At 35.3% G+C, this 22,739-nt stretch overlaps 1 protein-coding gene across 4 annotated transcripts in view; it reads left to right on the top strand.

The window, feature by feature from the left end:
* Nucleotides 1–22,739, top strand: part of jak2a (Janus kinase 2a) — a 102,995-nt gene that overhangs the window by 21,487 nt on the left and 58,769 nt on the right. For 2 of the 4 annotated variants that reach the window (XM_069187132.1, XM_069187130.1), the window contains exon 2: nucleotides 8,038–8,111. The exons of 1 other annotated variant lie outside the window; for it this stretch is intronic. The gene's annotated coding sequence lies outside the window, so the exon portion shown is untranslated. Of the gene's footprint in view, nucleotides 1–4,234; nucleotides 4,341–8,037; nucleotides 8,112–22,739 lie in introns of those variants that run through there. One more of the 4 variants, XM_069187131.1, reaches the window with a different exon arrangement.

Below are 22,739 nucleotides of genomic sequence, written 5' to 3' on the forward strand. Positions count from 1 at the left end.
ATCACCACATTAGGAGGTCTTGATAAATATGCTGTCTAAGTACACCATCATGACCGAGAAAAGCGATGTAAAGCTTTTACATTCATGTTGCCTGCTGCTTAGCTAGCTACAAGTATTAGAGTGTTTGTATTGTGTCAGAGCAAGCTTGTCTGAAGATCACAGAGATGGGGAAAAAAAGCTAAATGTTTTCCATGCAAGCTGTAAACAGTCCATTGTGGTCATGCTGTTTACAGAAGAATAGGAGTGATAGAAGTCTAAGGTGGGTAATCTGATTTCCACATTTTGATTTCAGCTCCCACCAGCAGCCATGCGGGGTAGGGTGGAAGTATGGTGTCAGACAGATAGACAGATAGACTCGATTTCTATATTGCTTATGGGGTTGCAATGTTGATCCCCCTTCCTCTCCACTGTCAAGTGGTTTGTGAAGTCATTCTGCCAAATGGCTGACAGTCTCGATGTGCCCTATTATCTGTAATTGTTGCCTTTGCCATGTAAATGTTTTATCCTAGCATAAAATGAGCCCACACAACACAGACTGAGTAAGGAGTTGCTCACCTTTCCATTGTTTTTTTTTAAGGGGTTGTGGGGAAGCAAAAACAATTTTGAGTAGCCATGAATTTCATTTGTCTCCATTCTAAATGTTTACAAGAGTGAAAAGATCATTGCTCCCTTAGTCTGTCTTTAACATTAAAATATAGTTCCTGAGATAAATGAAAGATTCTTAGGAAACAAGGTAATCACCACATCACCACATCACCTCAGAGTTGTGCATTTATATTTTGTTTTACTGTGTAGTACACAATCTTCAGTTCTGGGGTGAATTGTAGTTGTGCATTTACATCAGGGAAAACAGTTCCAGCCAGAGAGGGTATGGTGTTACCCTTTTCTAATGGAGAAGATGTTGATTATTGAAAATTGTAAATGTTCTCTGTAAGATGCATTTAGCATTATAAAGTTTACAATGGGGAGTTAATCTGCTTGAAATTGTTGATCCTGTCTATTGTGTTAATTGTTTTATTTGAGCTGAATATAGTAAAATATAGTATGTTTTATCAAAGAAAGACTTCATAGTGTAACACAGTGATTTTAAACCTTGATCTTAAAGGATCACTGTGTCTACTGGCTTTCATTCCAGCTGAGCTCTTAGAAAACGGAATCTCTACTAATGATCACTGGAATTGAACTTTTTTCTATAATACACCTTTTTATTCAGTATTTTCTCTCAGTTTTTGGGTTCAGAAATATCCTTCTGCATGTTTGTTGTGAAAACAGTAGCAAGCAGAACTGAATCTATTCTCTCCTCGGCTTGTTTATTAAGTGGTTGCTGCCTTATTGTTACTAAATAGCTCGGAATAGGTGACACAGTAAATGATGTCCAGACACAGGCTCAATAGAATTGCACTTTATTCAAAACTTGGATTAAAATATAGGGTGAAAAATCCAAGATGATTTCATCATTATTTTTTTTTTATTTGTGGGAGTTTTTGTGGATTTGGTATGTAAGGAATGAAGAAAGATGTGGAGACGGGGGTTTGAATTTAATCCTTTCTGTAGGGGGTTTAGACTTCTAAGTCACAAGCTGGGGTTTATGGCAGGAAAGGGGGTTAACTGATAAGGATTGCAGATGCAAGCTAGGAACACCCCTGGGTGTAATGTTAAACTGACCATTTGTCCAGAGCATCGTAAACTGGCCAAATACCATGAACCCCCCTCTTTACCATCAGACCGAGTGACGTCAGAAACGGAGAAGAAAACACTATATAACCCAAAAGTTTGTAACAGTACGGCGAACAATACTTCGGTTTTGTTGTTTCTTGCGGGAAACAAGACTTCGGCTTTATTGTTCCTTGCATGCAATAAACTCATCTGTTTTACTTCATCTCGGGATCAGGAACCTTATTTCTTCTGTTACAACAGGAATAACTGATAAATACACCAGACTATTTCCTAAGACACATGCATTCTTATACCAAAATCTAAACTCTTCTTGTAAAAGATCATACTGATGGCTGAAAACAGCAGTTCACAGGGGATTGTTCAGCAAATAACAATTTCAGATGTAAATATGTGTGTGTGAGTTAAATATGATCTGATTAACCTGGTAGTGTTCTTCATTTTCTTTGTTGAAGATAAGAACTGGATAGTACATGTTGTCTACATATTCGATGTGAACTGAAAACAGTAAAAGACTGTCGGACTTCCGCTTTGCTATCTGATTTTGAGAGCAGGTTGCGTAAGTTTTGTACATTCGTGACTGTTACTGTTTTAATAGACTGAAAGAAAGATGGTAGAAGATGTCAATTCCAAGGGTTTAAGACTATAAGACCATGACTTTCAACAGGGTAGGGTTTTACACATTGACTTTAGCATCTCAGTGTCAAAAGAGACAATTTCTAGGCTTTTTTTGTTTACAGATAGGTTGTATCAGACAGCCACAGGAATATCTGACACATATAGAAATGTTAGTAGGGTGCTCTTAATTGAAAATATGTTTGAATTTTGCGTAAGCACAGTACAGAATGACAAATGTTATAAGCAAGAGAGTGGAGGTAGAATCCCAAAGGTTTACCCTTGACTACAGGATCAATAAATACAACCAGAGAGAGCAGGTTAAAACCCTGCTGTGTACATGTACTCTGAATATGATGGTGTTACTTCTTTTTAGATGTAGTATTATAAAGTTTTTCTAAGACCACATCAAGCTGTTGACCTAATTTGCTGTATTTTCATTTTCCAAAGTGTGAGTTGCATCATAATAAAAATTCCCTAGATTAAAGGGTGTTTAAAAATACTCTCACTATTTACCTTTGTACAATCATTTTGTGGTACTTACTGGAGACTGTAGAAGTATACTTTGCAAAGTCCTACTGTCTCTAATTGTAGGCTTTATATTCACCAGAGAACACAGCATACTTATGTAGGATGGAAGCAGTTTCAGGTCACATAGTGTTTTTCCTGGGGTTTCCAACACACCCTTGCATATATGTAGCTTTGAAGGAACAAGTAATAGGTTTATTCCATGCTGAAAAAAAGAAGAAAGAGAACACAACGTTTCGGCCGTGGAGCCTTCTTCAGGTGTCCTTCTTCACACCTGAAGAAGGCTCCACGGCCGAAACGTTGTGTTCTCTTTCTTCTTTTTTTCAGCATGGAATAAACCTATTACTTGTTCCTTTGCAGCCTACGCATGCTGACGCAGCTACCCACCTGAACTATATGTAGCTTTGCTGCATGTGTTGTTTGATGAAGTCATTTTCTTTGTACTTCTTGTATGTATTTGAGGATATTTTAAAGGGGGAATTAAAGGCTTCTGCATGTGTATGTCACAGTTTTAGATTGTTTACAAAGGGAAAGAAAGACAAAGTGAATAAATGGGAAATTAGTGCCTGATGTTCTGTTGTGACTGGATTATGCATTTATGTGGGTGAATAGAAAATGCAGTTCTCCATTGTTTTGCACAATTGGAAAAATGCTTAAATCATGAGGGTTATTTGTCGAAGGGGCTCTGGGAGGCCACAACTTCACTTCTGACCTATTACACTAGACAGATGGCACTGATTTGATTTCCCATCTTGAGGAATGACAGCTGAACCAGCTAACCTGTGCTGTCTTTGATATGAATAAACATAAAAAGCATCATTTTAAGTCCTTGAAATCATGGAGATTAGATATATTGAATTGATTGTGTTCATCTTCTGATTTGTTGTAAAAAGACTTCCAAATTAAAAATGTCAATTCCTTAATTTTCTCAACTAAAATATGAAAATCACCTAATGCAGTTTGCTTAGTGGTGTACTTAATTGGTAGGTTGGTGTAGTGCAGTGTTTTGGACATATTGTAGGGTTTAGCTACAGGCACAGGACCTTTATAAATTCGTGTTGTCCCATAAAATAGCATGTTTCAGGATATTGGTAATAGTTAATGACATCTATTAGAAGATCACTTTATCTAACCACAAACTGAGATAGTGTCAACTATTGCAGAACACATTTAATAAAACTGGAGGTTCACTCTTAGTGTTTTTTCACCCTTGAAAATAGAAAGCCACCTGTTTTAACGTGACCCACACAACAAAGGCATTTTTTTGTGTAAAAGCATGCGCACAGAACGCAAAGAGAACTTGCTGTGGTTTGTTTAATGCGTCAGTCGGTGAGATGTTGTCAGGAAGTAGCATGACATCTCTGTGCTGTAATTATCTTGCTAACTAAAAACTTCAGTGCTGTTTAGAAAGTGTGTGCAGGATCAAACTTCAGGATGTGGTAACTACTGTAGCTGCCTGTTATCCTGCTGGGGCCCATACACTTTTGTATCATGTTTTCCAGTGAATCTCTTCTAGATTTTGGGTATGTAATCTCACTTTTGGTAGGTGGTTTTGAAAACTTTGTAACATTAGTCTTAAATGCCCATAAGGTATAACTGTTCTTAATAACATTTCTTGTTTGGTGATATTTAATGTCTCTGTATGAAGATCATATATTTTTTTTTGTATTTTGTAATGTATATAGCTGGAGTTCATGACAAATAACAATAATTATGATATAAACACCAATAATGCTGTTGGTGTAATATGCCTAGGATTAGTAGTTTTCTATCTTGATTGGAGGTAAAAGAAAACATTACGTCAATAATTGCCTGAATAAGGTGAAACTGGCAACTGAGTATGCATTTTCTCATCAGATGTTGCTAGTCTCAGCCAGAGATTCAGCAGTTGATAACAAGGGATCCTTTGTGATTTTGTGAAGTGCAAACTTGGTAAACACAAAAAGCATGAGAGTAAAAGCATTTCATAGATGTACAATGCTGGCCTTGTCTGTTTTTTAGTGATATTTGAGAGATTAAAAACACAACAAACAATAACATTGTTGCAGTGCCGCATAGTATTTCTAAAATATACAGTGTCATTTTGTGCACATAGGTACAGTAAGTAATGTTTTAATTGAGTAAAGGCCATTCCCATCCTGATCATTTAGTTTTTAGTATCTTTTAAGTCTTTTTAGTTTTTATCTTATCTTAGCTTACATCTAATAGATATTTCTCCCTTGGTAAGGGTTCTGGACTTGTAACTGGAAAGTTGTGGGTTAAATTCTGGATAGGGTGCAGTGGCTGTATCTTTGAGTGAAAAACATCACTTTCATTGGTTCAGTAAAATGTCCTGCTGGATAAGTGAGGACAAATTTGCTTTGATAAAACCATTAGCCAAAAACAAAATTGCACACTGTACACTTTAACCACGTCTTTGGGTTCTTTCTCTGTAACAAAGTGTCACCTCTGTTGGTTTTGAATACTTTTGAACTTAAATTCTTCTTGTCCCAGTATTCTTGTATTGCTACTGATGTGCACACATCAATCAGTCTTTCTACAGCATTGAGTTTGAGGTGCTCTAACAAAAGCTTATTGAAATACCAAATATCATGTAATATACTCTTAAGTTATCGTTTTACTATAGTTACTTGTACAAAGACGTCTAGTAAGTTAGCAAGACAAAATCTAGCTCTTCTAAATCCATGCTGACTACTTTCTAGACCATGGATGAAATGTCTGATCCTGGAGAGCTGTTGTGTCTGGGGATATTCATTCCAAAGTAGCTGTTAACATCCCAAATCTGAATTGGAAAGATAGGATTAATCATCCAAAACCTTTGATATTGATTTTAAATGATAAAAGTTAAAGCTAATGTTGTCACTGGGAGTTGAAACAGGAGAGTTCACCTTGTTTTCAAACATTCTCACTATTAAGAGTATTCAATTCTAAGCACTGCTGTGGTACTTTTACCATTAGCAATTAGATAATTGCAATGACTGGATCGGAGAATCAAGGTGGCTTGAAATGATGTCTGTCCCTTCTATCATATATCAGGTCAAAGGCTCGCAAATATTATGCTATTAGACAAAAGGTATGCTGAAAGCATTTTGTGGCGTCCTAGACGCATCTTGGGTTTAGGTAATGGATTACATTTTTTTAGTGTTTCTAAATGACGTATTTGCTGGATTGACTCTCACACACCCTATAATAGATCTCAAAGTGCTAGAGGTACCAGTCTGTAATTCTTACATACTGTATGTACATTTTTTTGCAAATACATTTTTAAAAGATTGTGTCTGTACTGTGTATACACACCGTGCACTAAAAGCATAAGATCTTCATAGATTTTAGACAAAACTGTGCCAAAATCCTGTTTATTTCAAATAGAATGAGCTGCTAAGATCCTGTGAAAGTATTGGTGGTGAATGCAGTAATCCATTCAGATAAGCAGAACTAGTAATGATCTCAGAAAACAATCATATAAAATTTGAATGTCCAATTGCAATCACTCTCATGAATAAGTGTAGTTTGCATAATGAAGTTATCTAGAGATGTTTTTGGATACAGCATTTGGAGGCTGGGATCTTATTGTACACTTTTCTTAACTTTTAGTTAACTCTAGTTTACAACAACTGTGATCGTTGGAAACAAAAGCTTCAGCTAACTTTGAATTTTGAAAATTCAGTTAACTGTTACAGTGTTCTGTCATCTCTGGAATGTATGACTAAAAATAATCTTGGTTGTTTTCTGTCATTATGATGTCAATGGTTATGCTTTTAAAAGTCATTATACATTTATGTTTGGAAAAAAATGTGTTCTCTCACATTTTAGAAACTGTAGTTTAGACTAAAATATTTTATTTATTTATAATATATTTATTTGAGTACTAACAGTTAATTTTTACAGGAGTACTTAATCTGTGGAACTCCATTGTCAGATCAAGAAGAGTAGCATAACAACAACATTGTATTGTAGATTTTGTTCAGCCAAAATGGAATCTGATAACCATATTTGCATGCAAAATGTTAGCATTTTTACTACCTGCAGGTAGCTGTCAGAGAAACTGGTTCAGTTGAGAGGGTAATTTTGTTAAGAGTTCCATGATTATTATTCAGTCCTTTCTGACTTAACAGTGCCTTTCTGCATTTGAGATTTGTAAATGTCCTGTGTGGGAAGCAGCATTCTCCAAAAGCATCCGCCCATCACTTCAGTTTCAGATTACATCTGTCTGCATCTACTGTCACATTCCCGACATTACTTTCAGTAAGTGTGGGAAGACTGCAGATGTGCCAACGCGTTCTTTACATTTTACTATTAAGGTATTACCACTTTGTTTTAGTACATCAAATTTATCAATCTCATTTATTCATTTGTTTAAGCACTTTGGGATGCTGTGGCAAGGTTCAGATTGCAGTGTAATTGCTAACTGACAACAGGTGTCTGTAGAAAGTGCTGTTGGCTTAAAAGTGCTACCCACTGAAGAGATCTATTTGTTTTTAAATGACAGTCATAGTCTAAGGAAAAATGAAAAATAGAAGTTAAAAATGGAATATGCAGAGCTTGAAGTTAACAAGCCCATATCCATTACTGATATTTATTTCTTTACAAAATGAAAAGTGAACTTCCTTTTCTTCAAGAAATCGTTGAGCTTAGAGTAGTGCAGAAAACATCAGCAGCAGCAGTGTTTACAGAAATATCTGAGAAACATGAGTATGAGAATTAGCTTGAGTTTGTCATCTGTATGCACATCATGACTGAAGTGGCAGAACATTTTATGTGGTTGAGGAGCTCTAAAGCATTAAATTCACTTGCTCATATTGCAGGTTGAGCCCTATAATCCTGACATCACAGTTCACGCCTGGGCTGTGTCTTTAGCTAACTGTAACTGGGATAACTCATTTTGTAGTGCACAGGCCTCTGTGCTGCTTGGGCAGTGAGGGCACAGGGGTTACGTGTTACATGCGATGCACAGGATATTGCACAGAGCTGTTGCTTTCTTTCTTCTAGAAAAGCTACAAAAAAGTTGCTTGCTTTCTTGTAGGAGCTATGGAGCTTTGTCCTTATTCTCCTCATACACCTTCAAGAGTCCTTCATGTTAATGAACAGTTGGAAGTTTCAGATTGAGATGGTATTAATCTAATTCACAATTGCCTGATAATTTCATGTCAAATGTGAATGAAAGTTTCTAATTGGCATGTAGTATGCATTCTTCCTTAAAAGTGCATTTTGTCTCCACAGAAAGACTGTACAGACTGCGGGGTTGCATTGTTGGTCCTAGCAAAGTACTGAACTGTGCATGGAACATCTCACTAGTAAGACCTTAACTTACTCAGCATTCTTCATTTTTTCCTTTTTGTAAAATAACATTTATGGGGTAAACAAGTTTTATGTTTGTTGTGCATAACAGCTAGTTATGGGAAACTAAATAAAATTTGGAATTAATATTGTAATGTAAGTGATAATCCTGCAAACAGCAGGAAAACAGGACAGGCCTAGCAAATGCTACGTAGTACCAAAGCACCAAGTTGGTATTGGACTTTGTGACTTTACTCCATTATCCCAGTAAATGACCTGATTCACGGCTTCATGGAAGAGTAGCAAAAATGAGTTGAAAAATACTCACATCAAATCTTAACTACAGTTTGCCAGAAGGCACGTGGAAAACTCTGAGAAGTGGAGGAGGTTTTTATTAACTTTGGGTCATATGCTAAGCGTTGGGTTTGGCACAAGTACAACAGGCACAAAACTTTGTGAGGAAAATACACAGATATTTCTGACCATTCCTAGCGATTTTGGAATTTATTGCAACATTTAGATCAGCATACCTCTGTGAACAGGTATTTTCACTTATTAAATCTGTTCTTTGTCCCTCCTGTAGTTGGTTTATAACTGAACACTCAGAGACTTTTGTGTTGCTTATAGTTTCAAGTAATGAAAACAAGGGCAATGATCACACTAAATGGTAAGATGTGCACATTAATTTATTATTTTTAGATATTGTCATATTTTAATATTAATCAAAATGTAAGTGGGGCTATTATTGACATTAGTAATCCTTAATTGCAACATTTCTAGTGGACCCCATACTGAAATAGAAACCCAGTCATGTTTTATAGGTTCTCCTGGGACCAGGTGCATTAGGGATACAGATCTCACACAGATAACTGTGGTAAAACAAAAGACCCACTGATGCAAAAGAAAGGCATACAGAGGCTCCCATTATTGAGCAATGATTTTAGCAACTGTGAGTCCAGCTTGCCAAACCCTTTTCTGCTTCAAAGATCAAGAGAGAATCTGTTATTCACTGAAAGCACAATAGGAAAATCATGGAGAATTCTGGTCTACAATACTAGATGAAGTACAGGATCCCTTATCTCATAGGCCAGACAAATTTGGCCATTCCCTAACTGTATGCAAAAATGCAGCTTATACACTGTGGCAAATCTGTGTTGCAAGAAAAGGAAGGAAACAGCCTAGTGACATATTGTATAAACAATGTGTTCAAACGATTCCCTTTTGTCATTTCAACTTTGATGAGTTACATAAGATCTATACAAAGTGAAATAAGGCACAATGAAATTGGCATGTTTTGTTAATGATCTACATATTTGCTGTGTGTACAGTGGCAAATCAGCCTCTTTTGTGATTCAGGACATTTAATATGTCTGTTTTGCAAGGCTGCAGCTGCATCTTACATTTTCTGTCTTCATAGTTGAAACCAAGTAAAAATGTGGTAAAAGTAAAATAAAATGATTGAAGAGAGTGTTGGTTATAAGCTGATCATGAGTTGACCGCAATTGCAGGTCAAATGCAGGCGTCTTTAATACAGCAAGCTCATTAATGAGCTGTAAACTTGGCATTGTCTATGGTCTGTTTTTTCACAAAGAGCTTTTGGGTTTTGGATTCCATTTCACCACCTCATGATTTCACATTCTGGAAGTGTATCTTATCTACATCTTAGACAGAGTCATATGACGAACTAAGTTTTGCCTATATTCTCATTGCAAACATCCTGAGAAAATGTGCAGCTTAACAAAAAAAACAATATCTATTGATACATTAATTTAAATTGTATAATTTGAGTTTTGGTAGTTTGTATATGTGTATTAATTTGTATTCAGAATATAAATACCTTTAAAACAAGGATAAAAATTATATGTTGTGTACAGATGTAAACTGAGCCTTAAATTTAGCTGTCCAAGCTACCCGAGTGGAATCTAAAAGGGATTTTTTATGATCCATTTTAGTTGGAAGTCAAAGTGCAAAGTATCAAGTGTGCGTTGGAGGAGAGACGTACAGTATTATTTTATTTTGAGCTTTGTAAGGTTTCTTTTAGGCTTGTGAGTTTAAAATGACTACAGCTGTAGTGGGAGTGGGTGATGGAAAGTACTGTACATATCTTTGACACACTTAATTAGTCCACCAGTGCCTAGTACCACTGGTTGGGATATGATCAATAACAGCACCTAGTTTGGCACTAAGATCCTTCAGTGCAAAGTGTGGAGAAATGCCTGTGACAGTTTTCTACTTCTATTATTGTGCAAGTAAGTTGGTTCTTGCTCTATAATGTAATTGGTAAGCTACAGTATGTTTTTACCCTTTTGCCATGAGTTTAAATATTTGACATTAATACTGAACACCATGCCAGCTTCTTAACCAAATTGCAATATAGCCACATCATCAATGCCTTCCAGTGAGAGACCCTTACAAAAAACAAACAAGTACTTTATTTAGAAAAAAGGACATGATATCTTCTTTGAATGGCTTTACAGTTAGGTTGTTTACAAAGAAGCTTTCTGAAAAGATGCTTTGGGATAAGACAATCATATAAAATATATTATTGTCAATGATAATGAGACGTTTATTATTATATGGCAACTAGAAAAATGAATGAAGGCTATGCACAAAACTATGTCAAAAGAATTCAGTTTGTTTTTTAGCAAATTCAAATAATGTATATGTACTGCATTTTCTTATTTTGGACTTTATGCAGTTGTGAAAACTCACTTCTGCTTGGATTCCCAATCCAGGTCCTTTTGACTACATTGTATTTTGTTTGAGCTAAAAGTGAGCTCTTAGTTATACGAAAGTTATCCAATATTTTACTAATCAGATTTCTTTTAAATATTTTGGAGATTTTACATAGAAATGTATATCTTCATAGGAAGGGAAGCAATTTAAAGGTATCATTAAATAATTAGTCAAGTTAAGTAGTAAAAGTCCATTGGCACTGAAAATGAGGTTTTGGAAAGACCTGCTCTTAGTCTTCTTAGGTCATTGTGTTGAACAAAACTGAGTAAAGGAGAAACAGAAAATTGAATTACTGTTGGTTTAATCATTGTCTAACAGCAAAGCAATGTGCACAGTTGGACATTATTTACAAAATAGTTTTGTTTTGCATATTTACATTTTGCTTTTCTTTAAAAATGTTCTGTACCAGCTCTGACATTTTCAACATTGGTTTGTAAATCTCCCTCTGATCAGCTCATGTGTAAAGCCATAGAGAATCTGTATTAAACCATACAGATAAGCGAGTTGCTGTGCCTTTGTATTGCACAACATCGTGCTTTAGGAGTCATTTCTGCAAAATCATACCTTTCTAGCACAGGAGATTTACACAGCTCAATGTTGTGCCGTATATGAGTCAAACACAACTAGACTATGCAGAGAAGATTCCCAGTCCTCCAGCACACCTAACATGGTTTGTGTTATGACACAACATATACAGTATACAGAGAGAGCTGATGGACAGTCATGCAACTGGCAAAAATTTGGTTTTATGTTGGCATGAATACAGCATTTATTATTTATTCCTCTGCTGAATTGCTTTCTTCACTAAAACTCAGAAAGCATTTTTTTTATTTTGCTTTATTTAAAAAGACAGTACCTACAGTTTCATAACCTTGAAACTTCTAGCAGTTTGTAAAAAAAAATATTTGGTAAAGTATGTTATAACTGTGGGGAACATATGTTTTTTGGAGCATAGAGTCCTTTAAATCCCTTTCTTGATTCATCTGTTTCAATTTAAATAAGGTCATGCTTTTTACGTCACCAGTGTGTCCTGTGAGATCCTGACTCTGTTTGATTCAGAGTAAATTGATTTGTGGTCAATTGATGTCAGTGTCTGTCGCAAAACAATATTTAATTATATTTTGTTACATTTTCTTATGTAATAAAAACCATACTTGAGTACTGAGTACAGCTACTAACTAACATTAAAAAGAGTTTACTCAGTGAAAAGCTACCCTCAGTCTCCATCGAAATAGCTGTGGGTGAAATGCATTATCATTGGGTAAATTAAAATAAATTATTTTGAATTAAACATGGTTGAAAGATAGTAAGATACTCAGCAATGTAAATAGGAAGACAGTTCAGTTATACCTGTTGCTTTGAAATGCATGCAAATGTTTGAACATTGCAGATCTTTTGCACTCAAGTATAGATAAAATTTAAATTGTAGACCACCAGTGCTACTGTAATCTTGCAATTTTAGACCAGTTAAAAAGTAAAATTGGACAGTCGACTATAGCACAAAGTAAACTGAGGTGTTCAAACTTATGTTTTCTGTCATTCTGGGATTACTGGATACAGCTGATTTTGCATGGTTTATTAATGGAACCAAGTGTACTGTGTCAGTATTACAACTGCAGATGCCTGTGCCTGCAACAGACAATATCTGTAGGTCAGCAAAACTGCTCAGTGGCAGTTGCAACCTTTTCTTGTGTATAAGCCAATCAGTAAGACAGCTGTAATTCAAGCATCATTCCAAAAATGGGCTGTATGAAAATTAAATGCAGAAAAGGAATTACCATCCATTATCAATTACAATGCATTCTATTCTGTCAATTTCATGTCTCTCAGCTATTTCAAAACTGTCAGCTGACCAGGACTTTTTATACATGATGTAATCTTCATAATTCAGATTTGAATACTTTACTCTTTGACTCTCCTGGTAAAATACAGTGTTTTTTCTATTGCCGAAGAAACTTGATGGATTAGAGCTGTGGACATTTGGTGATGATAGACATTTAGTAGTAATGTTCAAGCCATGTTCTTGCAAACTTCTAGTATGAATGGGAAGCTAAAGATACGACTAAAGGTGCGACTTATGCTATTGACTCTTTTAGCTTACAACAAGATTAACTTGTGTAATGCTTGCTGTTGTTGCTACATCTGTGAAACGCAGTAGCAAACATTTTATGCTTTCAAACTTTCACCACCTTCTTTTCTTTGTTGGTAAAGACTTTCCTTTGATCCAAACACGCACACAACCTAAGGAAATTGAAAAAAACAATTACGTTAATAAAATTCACCTTAAGAGTACTAAATATTTAGGTAAGCTGACCAGATGTCCTCTTTTTCCTGGACATGTCCTCTTTTTGAGACCTAAAATATCGGTCCGACCAGGATTTATAAAATTCCATAAATTGGCCGGGATTTTGTTTTGCTCTTCACTCAGACTGTGTAAACAAACATAGCCCTACATATTTTCGTTCATTCCATGCATTACCAGTAGATGTTTTGAACCTACACGCACCATATGCAGCACAGCTTGAAAAAGGTTTTTGTGCGCGTGGCTGTTTTTATGGCCATGACAAATAACAATGTTTAACTTGTTTCATTATATTTCAAAATGTTTAGTTAAAAGTGATCATTTTTGCAACCAGTGAGGACTTCTCCTAAGTTGTCTTCATTTTTTTCCTTAGATGTTAAGACTTGTGTAAAAAAAATGTTTTAAAAAAATTTAAGTTAAAAATAGGGCTATTTTTCATTTTTTCCTTGTTTGCCATTATGGAGAAATATTAAGAGAAATAGCAACCCTGTAACTGTTTAAAATTTTACTAAGAAGTTTAATAAAAAGTAGAGAGTTTAAATTGATGTTTTGATTAGAAAAAGTAAAGAAGATTAATTACTTTGGAGGCATATGCTGAGTGTCAATTATCCCTCACCCACCAAGTCCTCTTTTTTGAAAACCAAAATATGGTCACCCTAATTTAGATCTACTTTTCATACAGTGGCTATAGAAAATCACCACTCCCTTTCAAAATTTGTACCTTTTGTTGTATGACACTTTGAAAATCTAACAAATTAAATTCCATTTTTATTTACACACAGTAACCCACATTAGCCAAGTGAACATAACATTCAAAAACATTCTGAAAATTAATTTACAACAGTACAATCCCTTATTTGGATAAGGGAACCTTTAAGTATCCCTTGGAGCACAGTCAAAAGCATCATTAAGAAATGGAAGGTGTATGGCATCACCCAGACTTTGCCTAGATCAGGCTGTCCCTCCCAACTGGATGAGCAAGCAAGAAGGAGACTGATCAGAGGCCGATGGCAACTTTGAACAAGCTACAGGTCTTTATGGCAAAGACTGGTCATCGTGTGCATGTGACAACAGTAGTACAAAGCGATCCACAAATCTGGCCTGTATGGGAGGGTGGCAAGAAAAAAAACACTCCTTAAAAAAGCCATATCAAGTTTGTTTATGTTTTGCTACAAAGCATCTTAAAGATTCTGTGGCCAAGTGGCAAAAGGTGCTGTGGTCAGATGAGACCAAAATTGAACTTTTGGCTGGAATGCAAAACGGTACATCTGGTGAAAACCCAGTTCATCTTGCCATCCAAAGAACACCATTCCTACAGTAAAGCACAGTGGTGGCAGCATCCTGTCGTGGAGGTTTTTCTCTTCAGCTGGGACTGGGGCACTTGTCAGGATAGAAGGGAAGATGGATGGTGCAAAAAACAGGCAAATTCTTGAAGAAAACCTGCAGCCCTAAGCCAGGAAGTTGATTGAAGGACAGGAAGGTGAATGCCCATGAGTGGCTTAGTCAGAGCCCTGATCTAAATCCCATCGAAAATCTTTGGAATAACTTGAAGAGGGCAGTCTATCAACAGTCACCACACAGTTTGACAGAGCTTGAACAGTTCTGTAAAAGGAATGGGCAAATATTCCTCCCTCTAGGTGTGCAAAGTTGGAAGAGATGTATCCAAACAGACTCAAGGCTGAAATTCAAGCAAAAGGTGCTTCCACCATTAACTTAGGTGGGCGTTCTCTTATCAAACCTAGTTATTCTATTTTTTTTATTTTCAGAAATTTTGCTTCTTTTTCACTTGGATGTTGCAAGATACAATTTGTAAATAAAATTGGTTTTATTTGTCTTCTTTTTGGGCTTTAGGGCAACAAAAGGTGAGCATTTTGAAAAGTGGTGGTGACTTTCTATAACAACTGTATCTTATGCTTCACTGTCAGAGACAGGGTGGGATACTGCAGGCAGATATCTTAGGACAGAGCAATCTACCACACACAGGACCTGTCCTCTGAGCCTAAAGTGTACAAGTAGTAGGTCTGAGTGATATAGCAGAAAACTCTATATGTGCCCAGCAGAATGGCAGTGATCTGAGACGTACCCATTCTGTGATTCTGAATGAGCATGTCTAAAGTTCTGCATTTAAAGTGAATAGCCTTACTGTTGGCTTTACTTTTGGGTATAGTCAGCATGTAATTTTTAAATGGTGATCCTATGTAAAATTCCCTGAATTTCATAGAAGAAGGATTTTTTTTTCATTCATCAAGAGACCAAGTATTATTACTTAACCTTATATCGGAATGAGTGGTTAATATATTTTGGTCCTTGCAGAAAGATACTGAATGTGTTAGCATTGGAACTGTTAACTGTCTGGTAGAAGATATGATCCAAGGATCTCATCCATCCAGGCTATTCTATAGGATTCGTTGCAATTGTGTGGTCAGTTCTGCTAGTCTAATCATTAAAAGGACAGTTGTGAGAAAAGAGTCCCTGTTGAATTTAAAGCCATGCAGCTTCATCTGTCTGGTTTATGTGAGACTTGATTCAGGGCTATGGAAGGGACCTAAATAAGGCATTTATTTCAAGAGCAATAGATGCTGTAGGTGACTTATTCTGGAAAACGTTTATACATCTATTGCTCCAATGCAAAGAAAATGTTATATACAATATATAGTTACTAACAGAACTAACATTCTTCTGTCACTTTGTTCAAAACTTTAATTTAGTTTTGAATATTTTATGGACGGTGATGCATATATGCTAATACATTCAGCATTTAACCAACCTGTACCATAAAACTAACCAGCATGTAGGTGTATGAATACTACCACTAATAATATAGTTAGCTTGATAATCTTAATATTTAGTATTTAGGAAACATGTCCTTATTTATTGTAACTTCTCCATGTAATGTAGAAAAATAAAAGTTTCATCATAGTTACTGTTGCATCTTATTTATGATGTGTCATTGTTAAGTTTCCTGGAGGGTTTTATATTGGAAACTGGAATCGCAGACTAATTTTTAGGTGGTGTCCAGTCATTGCAGAGATTTAATTTAAATTGTCACATTTAAATAAGATGACTGTCTGGGAGAAGCTGTAAGAATATAAATAAGCCAGAACAGAACCAGGTTCAGAATTACAGAAGCATCTAATTTTCTTTTTCGTTGATGCAATTTAATTTGATTTGCAAGTACATGTTTTATCAAATACCCAGAACTTAATTTTAAGTTAAACTTCTGTCAAGCAACAAATCATGCTTTCTGTTTTCTTCACAGTTCAAGTTTGTTTTGTATATTTTTTTGTTTTGGGAACCAAAATAATGATGCGTGAGAAATACATGCATACATGGTCAGTATGGCAAGGAAGTGAATATGTCCTCTCAGGTAGTGATGTACCAGTAACACATGGCCACATACAGTACATTGAAACACATTGCATTAAAATGCTTCTTGCTTTTTTCAAAAACAAATTAAATTACTGGTACTGGTAGCCCCAGGAATAAATATCATAATGGATACAAAGCCAATGAGGTAAATAATGACTGCAAACTGTTGCAGAGAAAGGTACAATTCTAAGAACTTTACAAGAAATGTTACAGTATTCGTCAGCAGTGGCACATACTGTCGATACATGGTACTCTTCAGTGCAAACATTAGAAAGCCAGAAATTAAAACACACATTCATATTTGTGCACTAAAAACTGCAAATTTCAACAGTTTCTATTTATACTATGTAACATTTCTGTGTTACATAACTATATATAATACTAAAAATACTATGTAAAAGCTTTAAAGGGTTTGATTTATTTTACATTTTTGCATTTTACTTAACAATATACAGATGACGTGCATTAGCCTATCTCTGGATCTGGATAGATCTACTGTAGATAAAACTGTAACCAGACTTAAAATTGTCAAGCTTTTGTTCTGCAGGTCTCTCTCTGCATTGACAGCAATGACAAGTGCGGAGAGATGCATTTCACATGTCTGAGTCTAAATACATGTCTTTGTCTCAGTGCTTTTGTTACAACAGCGGTTGTAATGAGGGAAACACCCATTTCTGCTGACTATGGACCAATATCTACTATGACTTAAATAATAGTGTAGCTAAGCCTCTCAAATGTAATAACCCATCACATGCTTGTACTGTAAGATAGACCAAATATTTCTTATTCAAATCCAATCAGTGATGTTGTCTGTGTGTCAAAACCCTGTTTAATTTGAATTTAAACAGAGACATAACCTGTTCCTTTGCACATAAACCTGATGTGTTACATGGACTATTTTATGCATTTAGTTGTCAGTTTTAAAGCACATTTGTGATTAATACAATTTTTCAGAAATCTATAACTACACTGTCCACCTAAACAGAACTAGAAACCTTGTTAAAAAGAGAAAATAAAAAGGAGGTACAGTTGAGCTTTTTTACAAAATACATTTTGTGCTGTGAATAAAAATTCATAAAATATTAAAATGTTTCTTATTCATTTATATTGTGATATATGTAGGTTATGTGTCAGTACAGAATTACCCCTATTTTACATTTCCAAATTTTTGAAAAATTACTAACCTCAGAAGTTTCCTGCATAAGATTATTTTTTTTCAGAATGTGTGGGCCTGCATTAAGGTCTAATTATTGAAGTAGTTAGCAATAAGTTTGGAAAAAAATGAAGAACTACAGAGACAGCTACTACACTGAGAGTTCTTCACATAAAGTTTAATAATCAGTTTTTGGGCAGTTATCTTCAGTAGGTTGTAATTTGCATATTCCCTGTATCTGTTATTTTGGGGGGATTTTTTGTGCTTTTGAACGGAAAGATCTGTAAAGTGGGTTTGATAAAGTGAAAAAATACTGTTCCACATCAGAACGCCGCACGGAGGCCCTTACATGAGAAGATAAAAGGATTTCAGCTTTCGCAGTGTGCGGTATGCTGTCACCTCGTAGAGAACAGCGGAAGGCCAGATGAGTAGGTAGGAAGGATGTCACGGCGGAGCTGTAAAACCACAGATGTGCCTTGTAAGTGGCAGCAGGAATGTTGTGCACCATTAGAACTCATTACCTGTCTGGTTTCCTGGGAAAAAATGAAGTTGGCTTTGGGGCACTGAACACGAGGAGTTAAGATCATGAGAGAGATTCTTCTCTCTTTGCAGCTATTTCACTCTTTGATGTGTATCACCACAGGATATGCTAATGAAATATTTGAATTCTTCTACTTCTGATTTTTTGAGGTTGGGTTTGTGTTTTGTTTTTAGCAAATATGCATAAATCATGCTGTATTTTCTTGTGGATATATTTCTGGATAATAGTACCTTGTACACGAACTGTCCTTGTTTGTGTCTGTAAGCTGCAAAAATGTGGAAGAAACTTCTGATCTGATTTTTCCCAGCAAGTCCAAAGTATTGCTGTTTCAGCCCCTTGAATTTGTTTTGCCATTTTTAAAAATATTATTGAAGGTCTCTTAAAAAAGCTTTCTAAGGAAGAGAAGCCACAAACACTTTGAGAAGGCTGTGTGAGGGTTCAGAATAGGTAGAACACTATTGAGGTGTTGCATAGCTGTAACATGTTGATGACCCAAAGCAAGTGCTTGGCATTCTTGGAACAGAAGTGTATTGAAACTGTGCTTACAAGCAGCTATAGCAGAAGTTAAAATCACATACTAGTGTGAGAATGTTACTCTTCAGTGAGCGTTGGTCAGTGTACTAAAGATATTTATTGCTTTTTGAAAACAGTGGTCTGCCCTTGGAGTTTTTTAGGTGCTGTGTATGTCTTGAAGGCAGTTAAGACAGCTGAAACTCCTGTAATTTGGTGTAGTGCCAAGAAAAAGGCTTGAAACCTACTACTATATGTCCGTCCATATTCTCATATATTTTAAACCAAAAAGTAATTAGATATTCATGAAAGTCTTAATGTTGAAGACAATCAAAATGTAACACACAGACTTTTTTGGATTATTTCATTAACCGAGCAGTCCAACAGTAAGTATTTTTATGTGAATATGTCTGTGAACACTTAGATTCAGTAACTTGCGGCTCCTCCTTTCGGCAGCAATGACTTCTACTAGATATGTCCTATAACAGTTTATGAGTCTCTCGTATCATCTTTTATTAATTTTGGCCCATTCTTCCTTACATTACTGCTTCAATCTGGTATCATTTGAGGGTTTCCTTGCATGAAGAGCTTGCTTTTTTTGGGCAGAGCAACCCCAGACCATGATACCCACATTACCATGCTTGGCAGCTGGGATGAAGTGCTTTTATTGGAAGTTAGTGTTTGGTTTGTGCCAAATGTGTTGATATTATACAGTGACAAGTAAACATTTCAGGTTTGCCAAAGGACACCTACTGGAATGTTTTCAGGACAGGTGGAAATGTTTTGTGTGGTAAAAACTGTGTGTGTATCGTAAAGCTAATGATTTTATCTTACTAGTTTTCAAGAAATTTCAGAATAGAAACCAGTCCACCTTGACAGCTGACCTCTATTTAAATATTCGCCTTTCCTAAAAGCAAGGATTCATTTATTTTTTAAACTGCATACCACAGTATTTAGTTGTGATCTGTAGCCTTACTTGAAAAATATCTTTGGGCTTTAATCATATTTGTCACATTGAATATTAATAGAACACAACAAATGAAAAACAAAATAGCTACATTGTAAATATGAGTAAACTTAAGTCATTATTCTTGTTCAGAGATAGTCCTTGCTGATGGTGAGCCAACATTTTTTTCATGTGCAAATCCATGATGTATTGCTGTAAAGTAGAGGTAATATATTTTACTTTAGTCCATTTTACAGTATTTTAATAGAATATTCCATGTGATTATTTTTGTTACCTTTTTTACTTATGTGAATATGAAATAACAAATATGAATGCAACACTGTATGAAACAAATGAAAATGTATGCTCAATTACAATATTGAGAGCAAGGCTTAATGGTATTTATCATTTGTAGGTTTACCTAGAGCTCCAAAGTTTTCACTGTTTCAAACATAGGTTTTCCACTTCCAAACCCATATTTCACTTCTTAGTGACTACTGTTGAACTATTATGCAAATATCATTATAGTTATTTGCATATCAAGTATATTTGCATCTGGCAATCTTTTATCATATCATATTAATCATCACACCAACACAAATATTGTGCTTCTTCCATGTTCACAACTTGTTTTTTCACATAATCTACTATTAGATGTGTTAAAAACATTTCTGTTGCCAGATTTTTCCAATTGACTTGGTCTTTTTGTCTAGGCTGTATACCGTTAGTGTTAACCACAATTACCTATTAGGATGGACCTATTTAAACCTTGTTGTGTCATTGGGTTTTGTTTTTTCATACAGTAAAACCTGAATATTTGCAAGTTTTACATTTGCAATTACTCCTATTTGTGCAAAATGTGAGTGACCACTGTTTCTGAATTTGTGGAGTATATTTGCAGCCTGTGCAGTATCTGTCTCTGTAGTAAAGGCATGTTTTGGTTAACAAAGAGTTAATGTTTTTTATGTAGAACTGCATCATGGGTTACAGTGCCTTGCGAAAGTATTCGGCCCCCTTGAACTTTTCAACCTTTTGCCACATTTCAGGCTTCAAACATAAAGATATAAATTTTTTATTTTATGTGAAGAATCACCAACAAGTGGGACACAATTGTGAAGTGGAACGAAATCTATTGGATTTTTGAAACTTTTTTAACTAATAAAAAAATGAAAAGTGGGGCATGCAAAATTATTCGGCCCCTTTACTTTCAGTGCCGCAAACTCACTCCAGAAGTTCAGCGAGGATCTCTGAATGATCCAATGTTGTCCTAAATGACTGATGGTGATAAATAGAATCCACCTGTGTGTAATCAAGTCTCTGTATAAATGCACCTGCTCTGTGATAGTCTCAAGGTTCTGTTGAAAGCGCAGAGAGCATCATGAAGACCAAGGAACACACCAGGCAGGTCCGTAATACTGTTGTGGAGAAGTTTAAAGCCGGATTTGGATACAAAAAGATTTCCCAAGCTTCAAACATCCCAAGGAGCACTGTGCAAGCGATCATCTTGAAATGGAAGGTGTTGTGAGTGTTGTGCTGTGAAATAAAATAAATGTTAAATAAAAAAAACACTGGTAGAAAGGAATAACTGGTGAGGTTGTCCCACATTCGGAAATTCAGTATTTCTGTAGATTTCAAGATACCTAAACCTCACAAATACTTTTTTTAAAAGAACATGAAGGTATACAATAATAAATTCTGCTGGTTAAATTAAGGCTGCAGAGAAACAAAACTGATTTAAATGAAACCATTATTTCCTGCTGATTGTTTAATTTATTTTAAATGGTAAAGATCCAGTAATCATGTAAAAATGTACTAAATTACCTCTCACTGGTTAAGAGTTTTTCTTTAATGATGTCTGCCTTCTTTAAAATCAGTGAAGTGTCAGGTTAATGGGAACAAAAAATATCTTGGGGATATATAGGGTTACAGCTTTAGATGTATATTGAAAATAGCTTAAAGTTAATTCACTACACCATCTTAAATATGAATGCGTTGATTTAACCATGAAGAGGAATCATTGACTACATACTGTATTTTGTTATTTCTGTTTATTATAACTTATTTTTTACTTATTGACAATAACTGGGATCAGCAGTGCTTCACTGTTGAAGAAAGACAGTCTGTCTGCCTAGCTCTTCAGCTGTGGCCAGTTGCATTTATCTTGTTGCAATAAAGTTCAAAGGGAATCGATCACATGAAGTTTGAGGCAATAACTAAAGGCAAGTCTTGTGATTGTACCACTGAAAAAAATATGCCTGACATGCTAAACTTTACAATAACTGAAAATATTCTTGAGGTGAGATGAAAACCTCTGTGTTATACTGTTTCGAGGCAAGGGGGTCTTTGAAAGGCAACTGAAAAGAATTACAGTTTTTGCATTGTATTTTTTTCTGAATGGCGATGTGTTTATGCACGTTAAGAACACCAGTTTTTATTTTATTGGCAAAGCAGTAAAACATGCATCTTCTTCTAGCAAATATATATTATTGCTATCAGATTCCCTAATATTATTGGATTTTTTTCAGAAATCTGTGATTTACTTTGGGATTCAAATGGAAAGAAATTATAGCCATTATAGAATTATAGCCAGCATCATGACTGGAATACTAATTTGCTTACTTTGTGTGAGTCCTGGCAATAAACTATAAGATATTTTAGGAATGACCTTTACTGTAATTAATGCTTGTCATGGAGAAAGAGAAAAGAAGACTTTTGTAAAACAATTATCTAATGATACTGAGTATTCAAAGCTGATAATGTGTAACTGCACACTATTAATAGTTTCATAGACAACATGACCCCATTAAAAACTATCAGGGTTATTCAAAAGTGAAGATACAGTAAGAAAATCGTCATATTCTCCCTTGCTCAGAAAGTACATTTACATAGGTTTATAATATTTTGTATACGTTTCAGAACTTAAAAAACTAGAAACTGTCTAGTTTGAACTAAAATGATAGAATAACAAAAATCTGTGGAAAAAGCTTTTTAATCTAAATTTTTAAACATTGCATACTTCATATTTTGTTTTGACCTGATTGTATAATTTAATGGTTTTCACATAAAGAAGTATGTACCGCCTTAATTA

The sequence above is a fragment of the Lepisosteus oculatus genome, chromosome 3, assembly GCF_040954835.1.
Source record: "Lepisosteus oculatus isolate fLepOcu1 chromosome 3, fLepOcu1.hap2, whole genome shotgun sequence".
Classification (NCBI taxonomy): Eukaryota; Metazoa; Chordata; class Actinopteri; order Semionotiformes; family Lepisosteidae; genus Lepisosteus; species Lepisosteus oculatus.